The sequence below is a fragment of the Chiroxiphia lanceolata genome, chromosome 10 (genome assembly GCF_009829145.1).
Source record: "Chiroxiphia lanceolata isolate bChiLan1 chromosome 10, bChiLan1.pri, whole genome shotgun sequence".
NCBI classification, from domain to species: Eukaryota; Metazoa; Chordata; class Aves; order Passeriformes; family Pipridae; genus Chiroxiphia; species Chiroxiphia lanceolata.
In genome coordinates, this window is record NC_045646.1 from 4,230,722 (window position 1) to 4,254,609 (window position 23,888).

A 23,888-nucleotide genomic window follows, 5' to 3' on the forward strand; every position below is an offset into this window, starting at 1 on the left:
AAGGCATCTTCATAAAAAGAGGGCAAACACAACAAAAATCCGTCACCAAGGGTCACTCCTCTTTCCGTGCACACTGCAATTGCCCCATCTCTCATGCTGAGGAAAATAGCAATGCAACAGCTAGATGAGCACAATGGCTTTTAATCACTATTGAAATCCTACACATTAGCAAAAAATAAAAACTAACATTTAAAAAAAAAAAAAAAGAAGGGAAAAAAATAGAAGCTCTGTTTGTTCCTAAGTATTGGCATCTTTGAAAAAAAAAAAGTTGCAATCCTTCTGCCCTCTCCTGTGGGGTTACCCTGTGAAAGAACCTTTCAGCTCTTCTCCATGCACATGTTGGCTGTGTTCAAGCTCAGATACCTGCTTCTGTTTTGGCAGCAGTATTCCCTTTCTCCTTCCACGGGGCTGCTCCGTGGGGGAGGAGGCTCCCAACACGGGCAGCTCCCCATTCAGAGGAGGCAATGCTCAAAACCCAGGTCTGAAATATCAAAGTGGTGAGCCACTCAGAGGCACAGTGTGTTACCAAGGACAAGATACCACAGCACCACTGCAACCCTGGAACTCTCACTGGAGGATGACACGGGAGATAAGGAGGTGCAGTATTACAGGGCTGCGTTAGCACAGGAGGAAATCGATTCAGGCAGACAAGCTAAATTTATTTACTTTATTGATTTTAAATTTTACATGAACTGCAATATAAGTAAATCTTTCATGGTAATTCTAAATCTTGAAACCTATTGTAAATAACTTTAAAAAAAGTCCAATGTTCAGAGTAACCATTTCTTTGTAGTGAAAGCGCATTATTCTTAAAGCCCAGGACAAAATATTTTGTAATGAATACCTTAAATCTATCTTGGCAGTCAGTGTTGATATTTTTGCTAAAACAAGAGCCTGCTTTTGGTGTACCTGGTGATTCAATATAGCACAGATTATTTTAATTTTATTTTTGGGGGGGTGGAAGGGAAGAAGAAAAATTGTTCCTGTTGTATTAAGCGAATACAGCAACAAGTTTTTGCCCCTATGGTTCATTGATAAAGCAGTTGAATGCTAAAGAGCACAGGTAGAGCTTTGTGCACAAAGAGTTGGCTGCAAACATTGGAAAGACACATGATGGAGGGTCAGGGCAGTGAATCCCAACACATGGGTTAATGCACTAAGCACCACGGCCCAGCCCTAAATAGAGAAGAGGTGATGAGAAGAAACACAGAAACAAAATTTCCTCACCTTATTTATGTAAGAGGTCTAAATTCAGACACCAGGATGACAGAGGCTGGAGGGAAAGGTTTCATTTGGGGGTTTTCTCCAACCCAAAGTAGCAGCTCACACCCATGCCCAACCCCACCAGGGGAAAAAAATCAGAGAATCACAGACTGGTTTGAGTTGGAAGGGATCTTAAAGATCATCTTGTTCCAAACCATTGCTATAGGCAGGGGTGCCACCCACCAGGATCAGATTGCTCAGGTCCCCATCCAATCTTGCCATGGACAGTTCCAGGGATAGAGCATCCACAACCTCTCTGGGCAATCCGAAAGCATCGTGACACATGTGAAAAAATTTGCCAAATCCTCCAAAGCTCAACCTGATTAATGAAGAAGGAAAATCCCTGAAACTCCTGGCCTGGGGTGCAAATCTCTTCATGCAGGTGGGTGGCACAGACCCCAGCAGTGATGGGGAATGCTGGGCAGGGGCTGGTCTGTGTGGGCAGGGCACCCACCAAGGCAGCCCCAAAGCCCTCACAGGTGGTGGGACGGTGCAATGCCATGGTGAGGGGAGGTGAGAAAAGCAGCCCTACATTCCCAAAATAACCCTCTCTGCACCAGAAACTCCACACTTCAGATACATCTATTAAATAAAATCCCAGAAACTCTTTCTAGGTGTTCCAGCCAGCTGAGCTGGGACAGGCAAGTTCACAGCAGCACTTTTTGCCAGAGGTGTTCAGATTGTTCAGCCATGGGCAACTTTCCAGAAACTCGAGACAGATGAGACTCCCTCACCCCAAAAAATTGTAAAGCATCCTCCATTTGACACATTTTTAGAAACAGTATGGATGTGCATCCATGACACGATACCCCAGACAAGGATACCTATGAACAGAGACTACCCCTTCATCCTTTAACAACAGGAAAAAATACAGTGATGTTGACAAAAGCACTCATCCAGTGAAGCTTTTTTTCCCCCTTGGGGCTTTTTTTTCCTCCTTGTTGTTGTTGTTTTCTAAACTAATCCATATTACCTGTGCCTTTTGATTTCATTATGTTAGATGCTATTAATCTGGATATATGATTTCAACGGTGAAGAGATGGAATTTGTCATCAACAAAAGGAAAACATTATTTTTAAAGGAGTGAAAGATTAATGTTCCACCACGGACTACTTAAACCCTCTACAGCAACAGCACTATAATATTAATCCAACTTTGATGGGTTTTGCATAAGGCTCATAATTAAACATTTTCTTTTCAATACTTTATAGAATCCCCATCTGTTTTTAATGGCATCATTTTGATGTTTTTCTTAATAATTCTGGCAGCCCGTTCTTGAAGCTTCAAGCTTTATTTTTTGTCCCTAATGTCTTCTTCCACAGTGGCTGTATTGTGCCAAAGCTGAAAGCAGGTTTTGGAAAGCCATAGTTGTGCCGTGTGTTCTGTCTCTCCCGGCATTCCCAGGTGGCACAAGGCACAGCAGAGCTCTGTGCTCTTGCTTTGCACGGCCCTGAGCTCTTATAGCAGCCATGGGATAGTGCCCCTGGATAATGGAAATATTTCCTCCCTCTCACCCATGGCTGGGCAGTGAATCTGCTTCTGCCACCCCTCACCTCCCTCCACCAAGGAATTCCCTCCCTGCACAGCGAGCTCTGATTCCACACACCATCATAGTACCAGTAAATAAATAAATTAATAAATAGCCAGGCTTACTCCAGGAAACTCAAACAATATTGGATAAATCACAGAGATGCAACTTAGCCACAGTCCTTGGATTTCCTCTCCATACCAACAGCCAAAGCATCCAGTGAAGGTAGGAAAATGCATCCCCATCCCCTCTCCCTCCCCTCTCCCTTTTAGGTATTAAAATTGGGGACCAATATCACAAAACCCAGCGGTGTGAGGGGTTTAAAACATCCATCAAAATTACCTGATGGAAACCTGGAATGTGAACCTGGCAATGGCTTCTGCAAGAAGCATCTGTTTTCCATGAGAAATGTTGGGATTTTATCAAAATAAACAAAATAAAGAATACTCCTATCCAGCACTATCTTAAAAAAAATCAAGAAGTAAAACCAATTTCCATCTTAGGTATTTTTTTTAGCTAAATCTAAATACATTTTGAATTTCTGCCCAAAATGTAGCGATTTTCCAACAGAATATTATAAAAATAATATTTTGATTTTTAGCAAAATTTCTGCCTGAAATATTTTTTTTTTGCTCTTAGCATTTCTTGCTTTTAGACTACACTATTTTCCCTCCAGTATTTCTCATTCTTTTATATTAAATGCATATTTGGTGACCTCCTGTGGTTCCCATGGATTAGAACGGAGGAGCAGGATGATTAATGGCTTCAGTTTAAATATTTTATACTCTCTGTAAAAACAGTACAAACTGATGGATGTGTACATTGCTATTTCCACTTCAGTGTCAGGGCTTCCTTGATTACATTTTCTCCTTATTTTTCCCCCACTACCAAACATCATTAACATCTTTTTCCCATAGAAGAGGGACCCGAGGGCTCCTTGCTCCCAGGTTTGGCACAGGCAGGACTCCCACACGTGAACAGATACTGCCCTAATCAGGGCTTTCAACCTTGAGGAGCTTTTAAATGCTCTAAGTGTATTATAATGGTCTCCTGGTCTCAGGACAGACAGATGTGAACCACAAAACTGAAATGTTTCATCTTTTGGCGCCTTTCAGTATGTTCCATGCTGTGCTTCAAGTTTGCTGAAGGATCAGAATTACTTCAGTTCTAGGTAATATAAACAGAGTGATCAAAAACATTTAATTATTCAGGGTCAGCAAATCTGGAGAATCTAATAGTAACAGACAGAAATAACCCTTCCAACCACTCTCATTTTCACTAACTGTTATAAAATAGAGAACTGTTTAATTACCAGAAAATATCATAGCGAAAAGACCCAGCATCTTCCCAAGAGTCTTTCCCAGTCCGCTCAAATGTATTTGGCACTAAAGCATAATTTAATTTTCTGTAGATACAGGGGTACACACAGGCACACACAAACAGCTCAAACCCTTATCTCACGCCTGTTTCAGACCAACTACTCGAACGCAGGTGCAGCCCTTTCAAAATGCACCACGGAAAGAGACTTTCACACATTATTTCTGTACCTGTCACCCTGAAATGTGATGATGAGGATGATCCAAATGGAAATGACAACAGAAATGGTTTCCCTATTATTTCCCCTCTTTAACTCCACGTTATGTACAGGTGTCTGGACAGCACGCTTCACAGCGCAGGGGGCACACATTTCCCATATTGGTTTTCCTCCCTCCAAGGAAAATGAGGATGGTGCAGAGGCGTCTCCCAACACACTGATCTTTCTGTAGTGGTGTTTTTGTGAATACAGAGATGGCACAAGTATATGCTCTTACCCTGACTGGCTACATGGGCCTCAGCAGCAAAATATGCAATCAGAGAATATCCAATTTAATTAGAAAGTAATATGGGGGGTTGGGAAAACACAGTTTCAACTGGGATTCATGCACTGCGATGACCTGGATTACAGCAGGATGCTGATGACACCCAGTCCTCATGAAATCACATTAATTACGCTCATTATGTGTAATAAGAATAAAAGTCCCACCAGTTAACACACTTACTGCTCTAAGGGATGGTTTTACTAAGCTGAAAGCAATTATCAAAGCATTCAGTGGAAAAGGAGAAATTAAATGCAAGTATAGGAATGATACTTGGGATCAGTTAACATTTACAAGATGTTTACAAAGCTTTGTTCTGTAGTTGAGAAAGTAAGTTACTACTAAAGTAAAAAATGAAAAAAAAGCCAAACAAACAGAAAACCTATAAAACAGTGTCACTTAGAGGGGAAGTGGGAGCTGATATAAATATAACAGAAAAGAGGGAAGCTAAGAACCATAAATGTTAATTTCAAGCTATAAATTACAGAAATTTGCCAGAGGAAAATAATGACACAAGAAAAACTCCAAGTTCAGTAGGAGAAAAAATGATCTGAATTATGGTACTAGTTAATTGTACAAAACAAGATACAGAAGCAAGAAGTGCTCAAACAGATTCTTCTGCAAAATATTTGGGGAAAAATGTCATAGCACACAAATATTCAATGATGACCCAATCTCAAAATAACCCAAAAGGGAATTAAATTGCAGCAATGAAAGCCAGATTTTTTTTTTATATTAACTTATAAAAAAACTTAGCACGCAAAAGTTTTATGGCAGCTGAAGGAGACATCCCCTGAACTGTGACAGTGGATTTATAAGAAGAAAGTGCCGGTTTCAGAGGACTGAAGGAAATCCAGCCTGGTTCTGGAATGGGAGATGGGCCAGGCAAAGTCAAATCAAGTTGCTATCAGAGCAAACAAATTACACTAATGTTATTTCCTTAACAAACAAGGGTTTTTTCCTTAGGAATTAAAGTAATACATTTAGAGTTAATGCTAATTGATAGGCATTTATTATTAATAGATCCTACCAAAGTAAATAGAAATCTTTTTGTATGTTTATCTGGCAAAGATAGTCCCTGTCACAGAATGTTCAAAATATTTGGTTGGATAATAGTTATAAATTTATATTATAATATAAATCCTTGGATAATATTTTAGAAACTGAAATACGGCGACAATCTTACTATTAAATAATTATATTTTTTCTGATAATGGAATCAAATAGAATGACACCAACACACACCTAACAAACAAGCTTAAACGCAACTGCAAAAAGAAGTCATTGTCAAGTAACTATGATTTCACAAGACTCCTACAAGAATCACTTTCAGGCATTATCACAATCAGAGTTTTTAATGGATGACAAGGAATAGGCACCTCAATAATATTCAGAAGATGTAAAAATTGAGGACCTGTGAGTAGGGAAGACAACAAGTCAGCAAAGGATTCAGTCTCCCCTGAAAGATGGACACGAGCAGGCAGACCTGCCTGGGACACAGCAGTGGTGCCACAGTGGTGGTACCGAAGAAAATACTCCAGGAAAATTGCCATGAGGTCTGGCACCTCCACATAGAAAGTGTGCCTTTGACAGAAAAATGTGGGGAACAGCTTCTTTAGCTTATAGAGAGAGTAGGGAGAAAGATCACGTTGGTCTGATCATGGAAATCCCTGGAGCTGAAGTAAGTGGATATATAGTGAGAGCAGTGACTGGGAGCTGGGGACACTGCAATGAGGAATACAACCAAAAATAATTGTCAGGAAAGTTTGCCAGATGCTGCACTCACAAGGCAGCAGGACTCACTGCTTTCCTGAGAGATGCTCTAGTTCAAGCAGGGAATAATGCAAGGAAACTATTGCCTGTGTGATGCAGAATTCCAACCTGGAAGAGCACTGGTCCCCTCCGACATCAGGACAGACGTGACCTCAGGATTGTTATCTGGGGTCTTACCCAGACAACAGACAGAAAGAAAAGAAACCGGAGGAAGAAGACAGCGTTATTAGTAAGCGATTATATAAATCTGCCTGATAATGGAACCAGCTTTCTTTGTCTGATTAAGATCTGGAACTCTGGCTGTGATTTATCATTTTTATACTATTCTCTTCCCCCAGGCTCCGGGTCACAGTGGTGGCATTTCCACAATTTATAGCGCAGGCTGCTCGGCGGAGACATAGAGCCTTCCTGACATTTTCTTATTTGGAGCACCTGGCTCTCCTTGTTTTTGTTCTCCTGTCTCTGCAGTGGCAAGGACTGCTTGCTGTATGAATGTTTTGTAAATAATCTGAATAAAAAAAAAAACCAATAATTTTTAAGTTTTTTATTTTCCTATTAATCTGTGATATGGTGTGGACAGGAATTGGCAGGTCTTGTGTGAAACACTGCTCTGATTACCAGATTCCTGACCGAAGATAAAACTCCTCCTGTCCAGCTGACCTATGTACATCCTCTCCAAAAACCCTTACAGCCAGGTGAGGAATCCATCCCTCCAACCACAGCCCCAACCACAACCACTGCATTTAACTTTATCACAGTTTCATGGTGAAGGGGTTAAATCACAACCAGAGCCCTGGGAAGGGGAATCTGCACCAGACATCACTCATCTCCCATGAGCAAGACAGTGCTGCTGACCTCCACCATCCAAATTCACTTGGCAAGGAATACAGTTTAATTTTTGGTTTATTTTGGGCTTGGGGGCTTTTGTTGCTGTTACAAATGCGTGCTGGTTTTTAATTATTTGCTTTTTTATTTGGAAATGGTTTTGGCTCACACTTTCCAGCTTATCTCTGCTACCACAAAGGCTAGAAACTTCTCTCTTTTCTTTTTTTTTCTTTTTTTTTTTTTAAAAAGAAGACAATATTGTCACTTACTCACAGTACTGAAGGAAATGCGGTTTTGAGAAAACCACCAAATATGGCAAGATGAATGGTCAAGGCACTGGTGGGGAACCTGCTCACTCCCCAAAACACTCATGTTTTTAGATTTGCCTTGTCATGGTGCATCACCATCAACTCTGCAGCATCTTCAAGGTCCAACTCCACCATGGGAGCAGGACCCACACCTCAGATCTGCACTGGTCACCACCCTTCTCTACCAAAGTCCCGCACTGTTCCTGCAGCCCAACCAGCAGCTCACCAGCATGGGGTAGGACAGCTGAGGCTCACAGGGAACAGAAAGGTTTAATCACCCTTTTCTGCTTTCTCCAGGGGTGGTGGGAACATGTCCAGACTTTGAAGTCAACACTCACACTGACACCACACCTCAGATCATCCCATTTGGATTATCTATCTTTCAGAATGTTCACCATAAGAAAACACAAACACTGCTCCCCTCCATGCTCGGTAGATGAGGGGAGGGTAAAAGCCAAGGCACTCTTTTTTAACCTTAAAGTAAGATTCTGATCCCCAAATCTACATTCATTTGGCTATTTTTTTTTTAATTTTTTAGTATTTTTTAATAACTTTTTAATCAAAAACACAGCCCAATACTAGCCACTGTGAAGAAAATTACCCCAGCCAAGATCAGCACACTGCTGCACTAGCTAGAAGTCCCAGGCAGGATCCACTTCACTGAGCATTACTCACCACCTTCCAAAAAGACAGTCCCTGATGTGGTGGAACTTGTAATATGAACCAAGAGAAAGAAAGAGAGAAGAACCCTTGCCTGCTCCTCTCAGACAAGGAGTGGAGATGAAGGGACATCCAGGGCAGCTCTGGAGAAGAACGAGACCCTGTAATCCCACCACCACCCAAAAGCTTGTTGCCTAATTTCAGGCTAAGAGGCAGGAAAGACACCTCTGGCATTGTTTTCTCTGAGCCATCAATCACTGCTTACGCCAAAGCAGCCTTTTCCCAGAGGAAAAAAAACATGCCTCTTCTCCCATCTCACCTGAGGGCTGTCAATCCTGCTTCACTTGGGGGATCAAGCCCTGCACTGGCCAGGAGCAACTCTAGTATCAATGCAAAAATGAAAAAAATAGCTTTTTTCAGCATATAGTTAGAGTTATTCAGTGAAATTATCTGCACCTGTAGCTGTAAATGTTTGGAGAGGTTTTGGTTTAGTACATTTAGTCTGGTTGTAAACTAATTTTGTAATTCAGGTGTCAGCAGCTGACACCCATTGCTGAGTGCTGTTGAAAAAAATATTCTTGTAGATATTTCTCATGTCTTCATTTTATCGCTTAAACAACTTGTGTGCTGCAGGGAAAAGTCATCCTCTGACTTCAGAGATTAGACTCAGTTCTAAGGCCTCAGCTTTGCATAGCACTTAAGCACCTGCTTAACTTTAAGCACATGCCTAAGTCTATGCATCTTTTTTTTTTTTTTTGAGAAAAGCCCTGAAAGTACACAATTAACCATGAACAGGTGCTTAAGTCCTGTTAAAGTCAACAGTGCTTTCAAACGTCAACAGAATTTAAAAACATGCTTAAGTGTATGGTTGAATAGGAGTTCCAATGCGGGAAGAAAGGAGGGGGTTTGTCATCGTCTTGGCAAAACCCGTAAGAACACACTTGCAATTCAGAGGATTTTCTTTGTCTGTGGCACTCTGCCTACTCTGTTACTAAAGAATTTTTAAAGAATGTTCCTGTATTACTCAACCCCTCTCACATTTATTGACCATATTTCCCATATTAATAATCCTTAGTGTAATTATGCTCCCCCGGCCCCTGCCACTCCAAAAACCTCAAACATTTGTTTAGTATCACAATGTCCCAGACTGGAAGGAAGGGACAGGGAAGAACTGGGATTAGAAGGAGTCAAGTAAGGTACGCTGAGGTCTTGTGTTTGCAGTCTCAGGGAGATTTGGGAAGAGCTGGGGAGATGGTGCATCTACCCCTAAACTGCAGTTGTCCTTTCCCCTTGTTACAGTATATGCTGCACTTAGAGAAATCAGTAAACTTTGATTACTGTTGGTTTTATTTGCATTCTTACAACCACCTTTTTGTTCATATTACCACGCCTTCTTTATTGAGCTGTCAAATAACTCCTAAACATGCACACATGGTCCAGACTGTGGCTCCCAGGGTGCTGTACCAGAAGAGGCTGTGCTCCAGCACCGTGCCCTGTTTTAAATCAATCGCTTTGGCTGCCAGTCAAGCAGTGTGTTACTTTTAGAAACTGTACTGCTTGTTTTTAAGATGGTTTCACTTTGGCTCCAGCTCCAAAATTAACCAGAGAAACCATCACTGATGCTGTAGTGCTTTATGTTCATCTCACAGTAGCCTGCTATGAGCACCATTTGTTACAGGAAACATTCCAAAAGTCATTTCCTTGGAGAAGACACTGATCTTCTTTCCAGTCAAACGCATCGTCCTCTAAGAAGCTACTGTATGAGTGGCTGCAAAGTCATGTCAGAAGAACTATCTTTAGTTCACTTCAGTGCTTACATATGGAGATACGTAAAATAATTGAGAAAACAGAGCATTTTATATTACTGCCAGTAACATACCATATAAAAAGATATTAAAACAAATTCTGACCAACTGGTGGTAGATATGGTAACAGACCATAATGTACCCATTGTAAAGAATTCCCAGTGGAGACCATGGAAATCTTACAATGATTGAGTCGCGCTGGGCTGGAGATGCATTGAAAAACTTCCAAATGGTAAAATATTAGAAATACTGTTTTGAAATATTTACCAGTTAAACACTAAAGTACTGTTACTGGCTGACCTTTTCACAGCAGTTGTTTCTGTTGTACTTTTGTAAAAGCAGCCAAGAGTTTAAGAAAAAAAAAGGGGAAAGAAAAAAAAAGCTTATTTTCAGTCTAGCTACCACCCCTGACCTGTGCAATAACATCATAATGGAAGAATAATCATTGTAAACAATGCCCATGGGAGCTTGCTGGCTACAGCAAGGGACAAGCCCAGCCAACTTCACTGCTTTTCTTTACTACATCATTGCATTTTTGTCTGCGTATGGATAAGAAGAAGGTTCCACTCAATGCCGGTTGATGGAAAGTGCTAATTGTTGACACATTAGCTAATTGTTATGATTGCTTCTTAACAGTTTGTGTCTAGGAGTCCAGATTTCATCCACCAAAGTGTGAAGATTCTTTACAGCAACAAGTGCTGTGAAAACATTCACACAATGAGGTCCTAATCTTGTGGATCTCTCAACCAAGTGACAGCCTGGCAAACGCGCTGTCAAAGTGCAGACACTCAGGAAAAAAAAAAATAGGAAGAAAAACTAACTCCCTCGTCCACCCCATATTTCAGACACATGTCATCTGTTGTTATCATTAATGATCTGTTTTTACAAATAGAGTACCACTATGGAAAACTGAGAGCAGGCCAATCAAAATAAACCCAGCAAAACCCATAATTGTCTACTGACAATCTGGCTGCTTGGGATGTAAGATAATGTGGGTGTATTTAATGCAGAAATGCATTATGTGCCATGCTTTGTGACTGCCCTGTTAACTCCAGACCTTGATACAACACAAAGGCTGGGAGCAACCTTCTAATTGCAGCTGCCTTCTTCTGAACCCTACCTAAGCTCAGGTGTTAAAAAAACACATGGAGGGAAATTCTGGCACCATAGAAGTCCAAGATCAACCTCCTGTGGTTTAAATGGAAGCAAGATTTCACCAATTATCTTGCTTTGGGGGGAAAAAAAATTCAAAATACAGAGAAACAAGTCTTTAATTCTAGTTCTAATGTTCAGTTCTAGTTCAAATGCCTAGTTCTGAGCAAACATGGCTGTTCCATCTCAAGCAATGTTTTCTCCCATTCGTACACCAGCAGAGGTGAGAGACTGTGTTCCTCCTGTTTATACCAGAGTTGCACCTCGTGGCTTTATCTGGGGATCAAGAGCTCATTGCACCAATGACTGCAGATAAATAGTGAAAATTTGTCCATGTCTGGAGGGCTCATGGTGCTTTGCAACAGCACAGCTTCTGCTCTGCATTTCACTGGTGGTTTCCAGCACACTGTGGGACCCCATCACACTCCCTGTGTTCACCCACTGGCCTTATATATCAGTCTTTCATATCCAGAAGGTTCTACCAAACTTCTTAAATTACGTGCACCAGATGTCTCTTCCACCCCACACTTCATCAGAAACAACTTTCATAGACACGAGAGAAAATCTTGATGCTAAAGCTTTCTGAACTGCAAAGAAACAAATCAAGTGGTGGTCCCAGGTACACTCAAACTGCAGGTGGAGCAAAAGTACAAACTGAAACCTGAAGACACCTCATCTAACTGGGAGACTCTTCAGATAGCACCTTAACATCACATCAGACTGTACAGAGCAAGTGGCCAAAATTCACTCAGCAGGTGTCCAAAGAGCTTGAAGCTGTAAGGCTGCTCTGGGTTTTGTCCCATATAACTCATCTTTACAGACTTTTACTATATTCCAGAATTAAATATGCAATATCCCCGAAAAAGAGAGCAAGTAACTTTCCTCTGTCCCCTGAGCCTCTTGAACTTTTGGGCCTGGCAAAGAGAGAGCACACAGGGCCACTTGTCTGCTTCCTCCATCCCTGGGGCACGGCAGCAGGAAGCAAGCTGGGAGCAGATTACGCGTTGGCCCGACTTTTCCCACTGGTTGGCGAGAGCTGCTGAGTGAGAATGGGGGCAGATGCATATTGCTGATAAAAGCCTTCAGCAAATTCCCATCCTCTCCTTGCAAGGAGAGGGGAGGAAGTTGCAGGGCAATTGTAACTCCCAGCCTCCCCAAGAGATAGCGGAGAGCCGCCGGGACCCACTGCGTGCCGAGAGGAGAGCCTGGATTGCTCCAGTTGGGATTGCTGCTGCTTATCAGGTTGCAAAATTCAATCCTATAGTCAAATGTCATTCTTTTTTGCATCAAATTGTCCAGCCATTCCACCCCAACATTGGGTCAGTCCACTCAGCAACAGCTATAAACACAGAACGCTGCACATGCAACGTTGCCCAAAGGAAAGAAAATTAAAATTACCCATTTACATTGATAATGAGAGAAGCAAAACATTTTTAAAGAATTACACTGTGGAACAGAACCAGAAATTTGGAAATTATGAAAATTAACTTCATCTGAATAATTTTACCAGTACTAATAAGAAACAGAGATGAGGCCTTCCAAGTACTCATAAAAAACATAGTTTAGCATAAGAATCTGTGACCCTTTACTATTCTCTATTGCAGACGAACTGGAAGATTTTGGATTCCCATACTGCATTCTCTAAAGATGGCCCTCACCTGTAAACACATATAGGAGAAAAAAAATAAATTAAAAAAAATCAAAACAGAGAAGTGATGTTGGCTACAAAAAATGACGATGGGGAAACAGCCCATTTACACTGGGAAGAAGTTTCTGGGTGTTGCTGTTTAAAAGGCCCCATGAGCCAGAGACAGTCTTGTACATACCCTTCAGAGGTGGAGAAACCACCTCGGCTTTCAGATCTGAAGATTTCTACTTCAGTGCAAGGATCTTTGCAAGATGAGTTTTTGCAAACAAAAAAGTTAACTTCTGGAGTAGAATAAATTGACCTTAAAAAGAAGACAAATTAACCCATCAAAGTCATAACTGTATGTGTGCAAATACAGTTCTTCCAACCTCAGAACATCTGTACAGGGAAGCACCTCCCCACGGACTGCAATGCTCCATCCCGTGTGTGCCGCCATCCCTTGCCTAGACACAGCAGGGCAATCCAAGGACAACCTGTCAGTCTTCAGTTTGGATTTCCTGACTTTTGTTAGCTTAGTCATAGCTTTAACATGACTAAAATATAGACTTTTCTATGTTCATCTGAACCGTCCTACGGATGCCAACCACTGCTCTGGTTCAAATGCTAAGGAAAACATCACGGCGAGACCACCGCTCCACGGGACGATTGACTCATGCAATAGCCACGGCACTATCTGGGCTGGGAACAGCAAGCAAGGTGAATGAGGTAAGGGAGGTCATTCTTCATAGCAGTGGTCTCAGGAGAATGGGAGAATCCAAAAATAAGATGTTTGTTGACTGGATGCCCTTGAGCTGGCAACCAAGCTGATGTGGTAACAGAGCCAGCAACAGACATCAGGCTGGGCTGGCTGCTGCCAAGCAATCCCAGTAACCAGCGAGAGAGACTCTGTGATTTAACAGATTAATAAATAGGCCAGAAGCCAGTCACTCCCAAGTTTTAATCCTGGCTATGACATCAGCTGAAGTGGTAACCTGGGGTGTGAAATTTCTGCTTTTAAACATGGATGGATGTAAGGATACATTAACTGGAAGATGAAGCAGCTGCTGCTCTACACTAGCTCCCCTTCTCTGCCATGAGCACCACCAAAAACTCCAGTACATGTGCCAGCACACATGAAACAGCCCAAAACACAGCCCTCAAGCTCCTCATTCATAGCACACCTGGGTGGGATCTGAAGACCAAGTCTGAATTTCAGACTTATTCTGCAACCAACCAGTGCATCCATGTGCTGATGGGGAAAGCCTGGCTTTGAGAATTTTAAGTCATTTAAGCTCTGTTGAGCTTAAGGGAGTTATTCCAGTCTTACAGCCTGGCACCCTGGTTTGCTACCCTTGCTTCTTTTAAATCCTGCTGTTGAAAGTCTTACCACTGACATTTGGAAGGGACCGCTTCCTGCAGCTCTGGTCATGGGACTGTCAGTCCTGGGTGAAGCTTTTTAGTTGTACAGATCTGGATGTTGCTGCAAGATGCCAGCTGACAACATTGCTACTCTGATCTGTAAAACTCTAGCCTGGCAACTTGCTCGAGGTTGAGGATGTCTGCAAGTTGTATTTCTGTCAGAGCAAGATTTTTTTGGACTCTTAACTCTCTGAAATAAAGGACTGTAGAGGCTTTTTTTTTTTCCTGGGAAAAAAAGAAAAGGTTCTAAAATGTTTTAAGATATTAAAATCCTAGTAAAAAAAATCATTAAAAAAGTAAAATCTGTTGATTCCTGTCATGATAATCTCAGTTTTCACTTACTGATTTGGCAGATACAGAAGTTCTGGCACAGGTGAGACTTTGGAGGTGACATTGTCCATTTAACTCAAGTTCAGTACCTCCTCTCTTGCTGTACCTGCCTGGCTTCTGTGTGTTCAGCAATCAGAATAAAAGCCAATTGATTTTAGGTTATAATGATCCTGCAACCTTGGAGGTGCATTGAAAGGGAAAAAACTCCAGCACCCTCTGCTGTCTGCACACATCCTACGCCGGGATCCACCACCACCGGCTCTGGACGTTTACAATACCCACATTAGCTTCACCCAGGCTGCAGGAAACTGAGTCCTGGGAGAGACTGTTCAGGGGACTCAGTTTAGATGTCCAGTTTGAGGTGAGATGACATCCTACAAGCTGTCTGTCAAGTACAAAAGAAATTTACACCATCTGCTCAGTGGTAGGAGTGCTCATAGGCACCTATAGCAGATAAATCCTACCTGGAGAGTCTGTGAACTGAAAGGAATGGAAAGTTTTGGCACTACGAGGCATCAGAGCAGATGGTCCTGTCAGATATTTTGCCCATGCACATGCAGGTTAAATTTGGTAGAACAGACTGAGAAACTTTTGGTCAGGTTGCAGGGAACAGGTTCTGCTCCCTGCAGCCAGAGAAAGGTATGAAACTCCAAGGGACAACATGCCCAGGAGGAGCCAGAAGGGCAGGAACTGCTGTGCTGGAGAAGCACCTATTTGCTGTTAAATCTGGACTCTGAAAGGTTTTCCCCCACGTAGCTCAGTCCAAACAGCTGAAGTTCAGGAGCTGTTTTTGTTGTGATAAACCACCTATCTCCTCTCAATAACACCTGGGAAGGAATAAGACCTGCCAAAAAATACATTCTAGAGATGTAACATTCAGCTCCTGTACAGTACTTTTAGTATCTCTAAAAGCCACTGGTATCCAGCTGACTCTGAAATTCCATGCCAAGGAGATTCTCAGAGAAAACTTGGATGAATTAATGCTTTGACCCAGAAGGAGCAGTTTTCTTTCCGAAATCCATGTTTATGCCAGGGAGAAGAATCAGACACTTTCACCAGCAACAGTTTCAGTTGTTGAAGAAGTTCAGCCCATGTCTCATCTTGCCATTTTGGCTCTTGGAGATGGGAGTGAGCGCGTTTCTTCATCATCTCTGATGGGGTTTTCTCTTTAAAATTACACAGCTCCCCAAAGGAAACAGAGATGCTCTTAAATGTCATCTGTCAGAAAATAAGGCCATCCATTGGCACTGCAAAAGTACATATGAAAGCAAAGCTAAAGAAAACTTGTACTTTTAAATGAACAGAGCTAACATCTTTGTTTAGTCCATGCATTCCAGAAGCAATTTAACTCCAGAAAACAGTCATTTCAGGCAGCTGAGGCTGCCATGATTCACCGTTGTGAATGATTTTGCCTTTCACGGCAAACCGGGAAGTAGTGTGAATGGCTTATTTTCCTGCTCCAATAAACCCTGGCCCGTCATTTTGCAGATTTGTCTTTGTTTCTTATTTGCCTCTGACATAAAAATAATCTGAAGAATCAAAGGAAAAGACCTGAACAGGAACGATGATCTCAAAACTTATTTAGTCGTCTGCATCTGTGTGCGAGCAGCCACTCTCGCTTCCTGCCAGTCACCTGTCTGCTGCATTTTTCCATGTCCAAGGACATTTCTGCAGGATAGACCTTTATCTTTTTGATTATTACTCTAAAATAGCAGTATTTAAATGCCAAATAAAATTGGAAAGCTCTGTTTTGGACCAGCTCCCACCTTGCTTTTTGTTTCAAAACAGAAGCGTGAAGTAAAAGAGACATCATTTTTCCTGCAAAGTGAACATCAGTGCATCTCAACACCCAGTCAGCACATCTGTGGTTTGACCCAACTCATTTTTTATGTGACCCAAGAAGGCTGCCAGCAAGGCTGTCTGTGAGCACCCAGGGCCTGGAGAAGAGCTTCGTCTTCAGCTGACATTGAACACCGCTCTGCATGGGCGATACTTCTGCAAACCTCCTGGGCTGCTTCTCAAAGGTTTTATTTTCCACAGCCCACATGTCCACAAAGCTCACATGTGGTAATAAACATACATCACCATGAACATGCTCTAAGTGCTCTCTGTCTTTTACACAGAAAGAAACAATTTCCCTGCACGTACCTACACAGCTCTTAAGCTGCTTTCTGAAATGGTTTCCCTTTTGCACCGGCTGCAGAAGGATTTCCTGGAGTAAGCCACTAGCCAGGGTTTGCATGAGACCGCTCAGCTGGCTTTTTCCAGTAGTACATCGGGATGGAGGCATGGTTTTACTGCTACAGTTTACTACTGAAGTCAGCAGCGAGGGTCAGCAAGCTCAAGCCTTGCACTGGTTGGGAAAGGGCCTGCAATGCGCCCTAAAAACGTACTGCTGCACAGCATGGCCAGTCCTGGGAGATGCAGGGTGCCCTTTTTACACCCCTCATTCTTCTGAACCCCTCTGCAGACCCACGGTTCATTTAGGAGATGTTAATTACTCCTTTTGCACCCATTTTGTTAGCATTTTCCACCCATACCTAAGCAAAAGAGAGGCATTTGCAAACTGTAAACCTCCTCCTGGCCACCCCTCTGCCGAGGTCAGCTCAGTGTGGATGAAGAACATATTTGGGGACATCACAATCTTCCCAAATGTCTGCTGCAGATGACAAAGTTTTGTACCCTCGTTGTGCTCTGTCCTGGGACCAAACATTCTCCTGCTTAACCCGAGCTCGGCTGCTGTGGCTTTCAAAGAGGAAAATTACCACAGCTCAGCCTTTTCCAACTGGAAATGATTATGCTTTTGTTGCTACTGAGGGTGCTCCTTGGCAGGCAGCCCAGGCACCACAGGTAATGGCCGCAACAGGAGGTGCCGCAGAGACGTTGGCATTTCATTGCAGGGGAGAAAAGGGGAAAAAAACCACACTATCTGTGAGCCCGACACAAACAGCTCAGGGTAAACCCATTTGTCAGAGTGGCAAGTGACCTTTTCCGTTCACCTGTGATTAAGGACCCAGATTTCTTCATTAAGGCAAATAAACCAAATTAAGACGGCTGGGTGCAGGGGATTCAAGCAGCTTTTGCCATCCCACTCCTTGAACCCATCTTATTAGAGCAGCCTGGGAAGTGGAAGGACTAACTCAGGGCAGGTCAGGGCAAAGCAGTGCTAAATCTGTGTCTCTCGACCCGTTGTTAATCATCTATTCTTTTTCTATAAATGAATTTGGAATGTGGAGCAAATCATACTAAAAGATTTCTCCTCCTTGCTGAATACTTCAGGAGCTTTAAGGAATTCAGCTCAGGAGCAATGCTTCATTCAGGGCTGTTGATTAGTTCCACCGTGGAGTGCACTAGACAAGACAATAAGTGGACGACAGACACAGTGATTCATAGATTACTCTGCTGAGAGTTGCAGGTGTTTTGGGATCGAATGAAAGGAAAGGAGGTTGGGTCGGTTCTCAGACCCCCTTCCTGTTAAAGGATTAGCACAGGCTACTCGAAGTTATTAAAATCACTCTCATAAATGTAGAAGTTGGAGTTTTTCCTCAAAATTTCCTTCCTCCTCCTCTACCCCCCCCACCCCACCCCTTCCAAACAGAAACAGAAAATATCTCAAGTTTGGAGTTACTGGCAGTGCCAAACTGAAAGCAAAGAAGGGAGTCAGATCCTCACCTGGGGTAAACAGGAAGACTTTACGGAAAACTTCGTGCAGGAGTCCAAAGAATGGATTTAACCAAAACACTGAAACTTTTCTTACTTCCCAGTGATGGCTGGATGTCATAAAACATGTGCAGTTACTTAAGATACAGGTATAGGACTACACAGCCCTTTTCCTTTATCAATATGAAGTATAAATACCATAGGATAAAAGGACTGCAGTGAAGCTGGAGAAAAGAAGAGAGTATAATGCACCTTGCTGCAGCCAACAGAGATTTCCTGCCTTAGTCTGGGGAGAGCAGGAGCACAGGGGGGTGCCAGTCTCAGCACAGGGACACAGGAATGGCTCTGCCAAGTGCCACAGCCACCTGTCCCCACAACAGCACATCAGCAGCCAGACAAGGCAAGGGGGTTTTGCTCTCCAGGAGCATAGACAGGAGGGAATAACTATAATTTAGTCACGTGCCCTGCTTAGCTAAAGCAAAGAGCTGGTGCTACTGCCAGCACTCAACCACCTGCCCCTTTGCTTGCAAGGCCAGGGAAACCAAGTGCCACCTTTTCTAAGAGAAACCAAAACCCGCTGTTTCTCTGCTCTTCCACAGGATCCAGCACTGACACCACCCCCCTCCACTGCTCTGCCAAGCCTTGCAGAACCCTGCACTGACGCACACAGGCCCTCAAGGAACCAGGCACCAACATACTTTTGAATTCGAGGCTTCAAATGGGAATGCAAATCCCACATTTCATGCATCATGGGGTGTTTTACGCTTTGGCAAGGAATGAAAGTCACCTAAGAAGCAATTGCCATAATAGGGTGATGAGCACAATGGAAAGACATTTACAGGGCTAAACATATTATTGATGTGTCTGGGTTGGTGGAGTTTAGGTACAGCAAGACACATAGTTCACATGTCACAAACATGTTGTCAGTGACTGCAATGTACACAGCCAGATGTGCAGCACTGTACTCTGCTGTTCTAAAAATGCTGCCTAAAATAGCAATTAGGAAGTGTTACTAATTAAAAAGCAATTTGTATATAGCGTATATTAAGAATAAGGCATTGTGTTCCTCTGGGATTTTGACTTGAGGAGATTCCAAGTATGTAAAAAAAAAAAAAAAAGCCCTCAGTGATTTGTTGTCAGATCCCAAAAGATACACTAAACAGAGCAGATGATAAGCAATATCACGTGGTTCAATGATCCTATCTGGTTTTTTCACTTTTAGAAACATATACTAACCAAATTTTTTTTAATATTTGATATTTGTGAGATTATTCATTTTTAAAATCCATTTTCCAGTCTTAAGCTGTGCTGTCCGGCAGCGTCCATGTTGATTGCACATTTTTTAAAGTGCATTTTATCAAATATCCTTTACTTGCAAGTAAAACTGTTTTTCCTTCTCTCTCTTTCTTTCTGACCTGCAACCATGAAAGTAGATTTGGACTGTTAAGAGCAGCTCCCAGCCTGCAGGGGATGGCAGCAGCTCCCAGCTGTTCCCCTTCCCACCCCCAGTTAACCCAGGGCTGGGCTCTGGGCAGTAGGTGAAAAATCCTCCACTTGCATTTCTTGCAGCCCAGTTAGCAAAACCTGCCAAATGATGGAGGGTGAGCTAAACCAGGGAGATCTGGAAGGAGGCCAAAAGCTGAAGGAGATGCTCCATCTGCAGCCAAGGTCAAGCTTGGCACAGAGCCCACAGCTGCTCCCCACTCAGCCCTCAGCCAGGGCCACGGGGCAGCTCTTCCGTGGTGGATGGGAAGAACAACGTTCATTCAGCAACTGGCCTCGGCTTTTTCACTCAGCCTGGAGGGAAAATTCACTCCTGCAAACAGCAGCTGGGAAGAGCCAGGTGTGAAGGTCTGAACTGCAACATCCCCATCAAGGACATGTTCCTGGCTGGGGAAGAGCAGCACTCCTGGAGCTGCCTGCTCGCTCCACCAGCCAACATGCAGGGGCAGGGCGAGGGAATGTCCCCACTTGTTTCACACCAAGGTCCAGCATGACATAAATAAAGTTGGAAAATAATCCAGAAAGAACTTTGATATTGTTTGGGACAGAAAGTTCTGTATTGTACGCAGCAGGGTGAGTTAATATTTCTGAAAAGAGAAGCTTCAAAATACTGGAAGGTATCCTTCACAAGTTACTCGTGATGACCCAGGACATAAATTATTTGCTAAACAGAGGACCTATACACACCCCAAATACATCAGGGAGGAGGATGACAACCAATCCTGGCTAAGCACGGTGCAGAAAAACCAGTCTCTGGCAGCACCCCTCCAGACCCCAGCTTCCTCACCTGCCAAAGCCTAAAACACACTTGTTTGTAGTTTGTCATGTCACATTAAATTGAAATCTTTCATTGCCTGGCAGGGAAAGATAATAGAAAACAACATTTCAAGGTGATCTACCCTTCTAAACATAATCTTTAGCAAATTAATAATTAACCAACTATTTGTTGGTCAGCTGATACTGCTCCATATACAAAGTTTCAGGCAATGCACCAGTGAGATCTCACACAGCGATACTTTTTTTAATTAAGCACAGGTGAAAGGATATTTCAGCTAACCCAATTAATCTGGAGGACCTTTGGGGTAGGAGCAGCAGGAGTGCGATGATGCAGCTCCGCATCCCAACATACCCCTTCAGGCTTTCCCTCCTGCTTTCCACCATCCCCAGTTGAAGGCACAACTGACTTTGTCAGTGAGCCACTTGTCACACCTTCAGAAAAAGCCATGCATAGGCACCACTCTGACTTCAGGGACCATTTCCCTCTGGATTTGGCCCATGCTTGGGCAGCTCCACCTGGGAAAAGGCATCCTTTCTCCCAGGTACTCCCCAGCCTGCCAACTGCTACATCTCCAGAGTGCCTGCAGCCCCCTTGTGGAATGAGGTTTCACAAACTACAGCGAAAAGAGGCATTGTTTTAACCTAAGAGCACAGAGGAGTTATTTTTAGCTGCCACAGGGCTGATCCTGCAGGTGCCTCAGGCTCCTGGGGCAGGAACGGCTCCTGGCACGTCTCAGGATGCACTGGAGCCACCGGCAACATGACAGAAGAATCCTCTCCATATTGCATTTAAACATCAGCAAAATGTTTGCATTATTCCTCTATAATCCCTCTGTGTGTGCTGCTGCTTGGGTTTTTTGTTTTGGTTTGGCCCAAAACTGGGGATTCTCCTTCACAACTTTGTTTTTAACCCTCCAGTGCAATTCTCCACTCACTGCAGGACCAGAGGCACTTCCCAGCCTGGCTGTCCAAAACAACCTTTCTCACTTTCAGTGCTCCCTCGATAAAATAAGTTGCAAGAGATAACAAGCAGCTTTTAATTTCACTTTCACTGAAAACATGTCAAGGCTTCTCAAGGTGTCACACCCATCAAAATCCCGGGCAGGATGCAAGGACACAGCAAGTGGTCCAGGAGCAGAGCCACAGGCTCAGAGGCACCCAGAGAGAGCAGCACAATTAACATGCAGTGCTTCCCCAGCACACATCTAGCAGAGCATATCAAGGAGAGTGTGGGTGAAAAAAAAAAAAAAAAATCCACACTACGGTGTTTCTAATAAACTAAGAAACTTTTTTGACTTTCATGATGTACATATGGCCGTTAATTTCCATGTCATGTTATGATTTTTGGCTGAGCCAACAGTATGTATGTGTGGATGGAAGCAAGCAAAACAAATGCATTTTGTATTCAAATTTATACAACTCCATACATTTTTATGCTGTTTATTTGAAAATTAATTTTGGCTTAGACCTTAGAGACAGCAAATGTTGTCAAGATTTGAGGGCTACCTGAAAAGCCTTGGGGACAGCATTACCCTTATGCATAAGAAACAGCAAAATAAAATAAAAATAAATGAATTTCCAAATACGTCATGGCTAATCCCTTGAGCTGACCTACAAATGAATTATAGAGGGTTTGCTACAGGACTGAGTAGATCTTGTGATTTCACTGAGAGATTTATCTTATTTTCCAACTTATTTTCATATCTTATTTCCTTTTCTTTTAGAATTAGACTGTAAATAAAAGAGCTAAGACCGAATGAAGCTCCCTTTCACCGCACTCATATTGGATTGATAAATTAAAACGGTGAGATGAGTTTTGTATGACCCATCCTCGAGGATTTGGGAAATTTAGCCGATGCAAAACAAGGCATTAATTTGGAGAGGCCTAGCTACTTACAATGCTTAGTATTCTGACAATGATGAATGGCATCATTCCAAGCAAATGGTAATTTCACTTTTTGTGACAGTACTTTAGAGCAAAACCGACTTTCTTCACACAAAGAATTTGCAATCCTATTGAACAGAGGCTGTACCTGAATATCAGAAATCCTTCATTGTTTAAGTATCATCTGATATTCTTGATTGGCTCCAGACTGAAGGTTGCAGTTGAATTAGGGAGAACGGAGGTTAAGTCCTAACCTTGAAAGATTTAGCAGCCATTGAAACACTGCCTTTGGGCACTTATTGGCCTGTATTTATCAAAAAACTTTTCAATTCAATGAGGGGAGGGAGAAAACACAAAACTTGTCACATTCATCAAGTGAAGCCACTGGAAAGACATCTACAGAAGAACACCCAAAAAGCATAATCTTTCAGAAGAGCTGATAGAAATGGTAATTGGATGGGATGAAGAATAATACTTCTAAAGCAGGGGTATAGAGAATATAGCTAAAAAATCAAGGTCAGAAGAAGGGAATGTATCCTTTTCAACTTAATAAAACTTACATTTGCCTTTTGTACTGTGGAAAATATTCCAGGTACCATCTCTAATTTATTTCTGCACAAACACTTCTGAGTGAAAACAGCATCACAGACAAACTGGCAGCATGTTTTCTTTCAGCTTACGTGCAGCAAACATAAAAGCATTGTTAGTAGATACAATTAGAAAAAAAAAAAAAAAACACAACACAAAACAAACTCCAGGACTTCCCTATTATTTAGAAATGTGGCTCAGCCTTCACAAACACAGAGAGCATCTTTAAAAAAAGCATATCCCTAAGGCACTCGAAAGCCACCTTCTATGATTGGCAAAGAGCACTGACATTGTCTCCCAAACAGGGAACAGAAATGATGAATCATAAAAACTTGATTGCACCTCTTCCTGCCTCCTCACTAACAAGCTAATCAGAGACCACGGCGCGAGTGTCATGTGTAAACGGATGAGTTGTACAGGGATGCTATATTGTCCCATTTTTATCTTACACAAACACCTCTGGCCTGAACTTTGAAGGCTTTTGGCACATTTCTCAGGTTTTGTATCAGGGGTCCTATCCAGCTGGTGAAGGAGGGGAAATACTGAAGTGCTGTGTTGCTCTGCTCGCCGGAGTTGCACGGATGCAGGTGTCTCCTTACTGACGACGACATCAGCTAAGGGGAAAAAAATCTGCAAAAGGTCAGTATCTGCAGACACGAAGCCTCCAGCCAGCTCCCTAAACAGTTAACAAACAGCACCTACCACCAGAACATCCCTGTAAATAATTCCTGTAATGAAAGTAGAGATGAAAGCGTTTGTTAATTTTCCGTAGTCCAGGGAATTGGGCTATTGATGCCTATTAATCCAAGAAATATAGCATTATATTTGTCAAGAGCATCTCAGGATGTAGGGCTGGAGGAATAATCTATGATTTGTGATGACAACTTTTTCTCCACCAGACCAGGTACAGTATTTTAGGGTTACAGCAC

General features: G+C 42.6%; 1 protein-coding gene across 6 annotated transcripts in view; it reads right to left on the reverse strand.

The window, feature by feature from the left end:
• The window catches only part of MECOM (MDS1 and EVI1 complex locus), a 333,649-nt gene that overhangs the window by 259,808 nt on the left and 49,953 nt on the right, over positions 1-23,888 (reverse strand). The gene's annotated exons all lie outside the window — the stretch shown is intronic.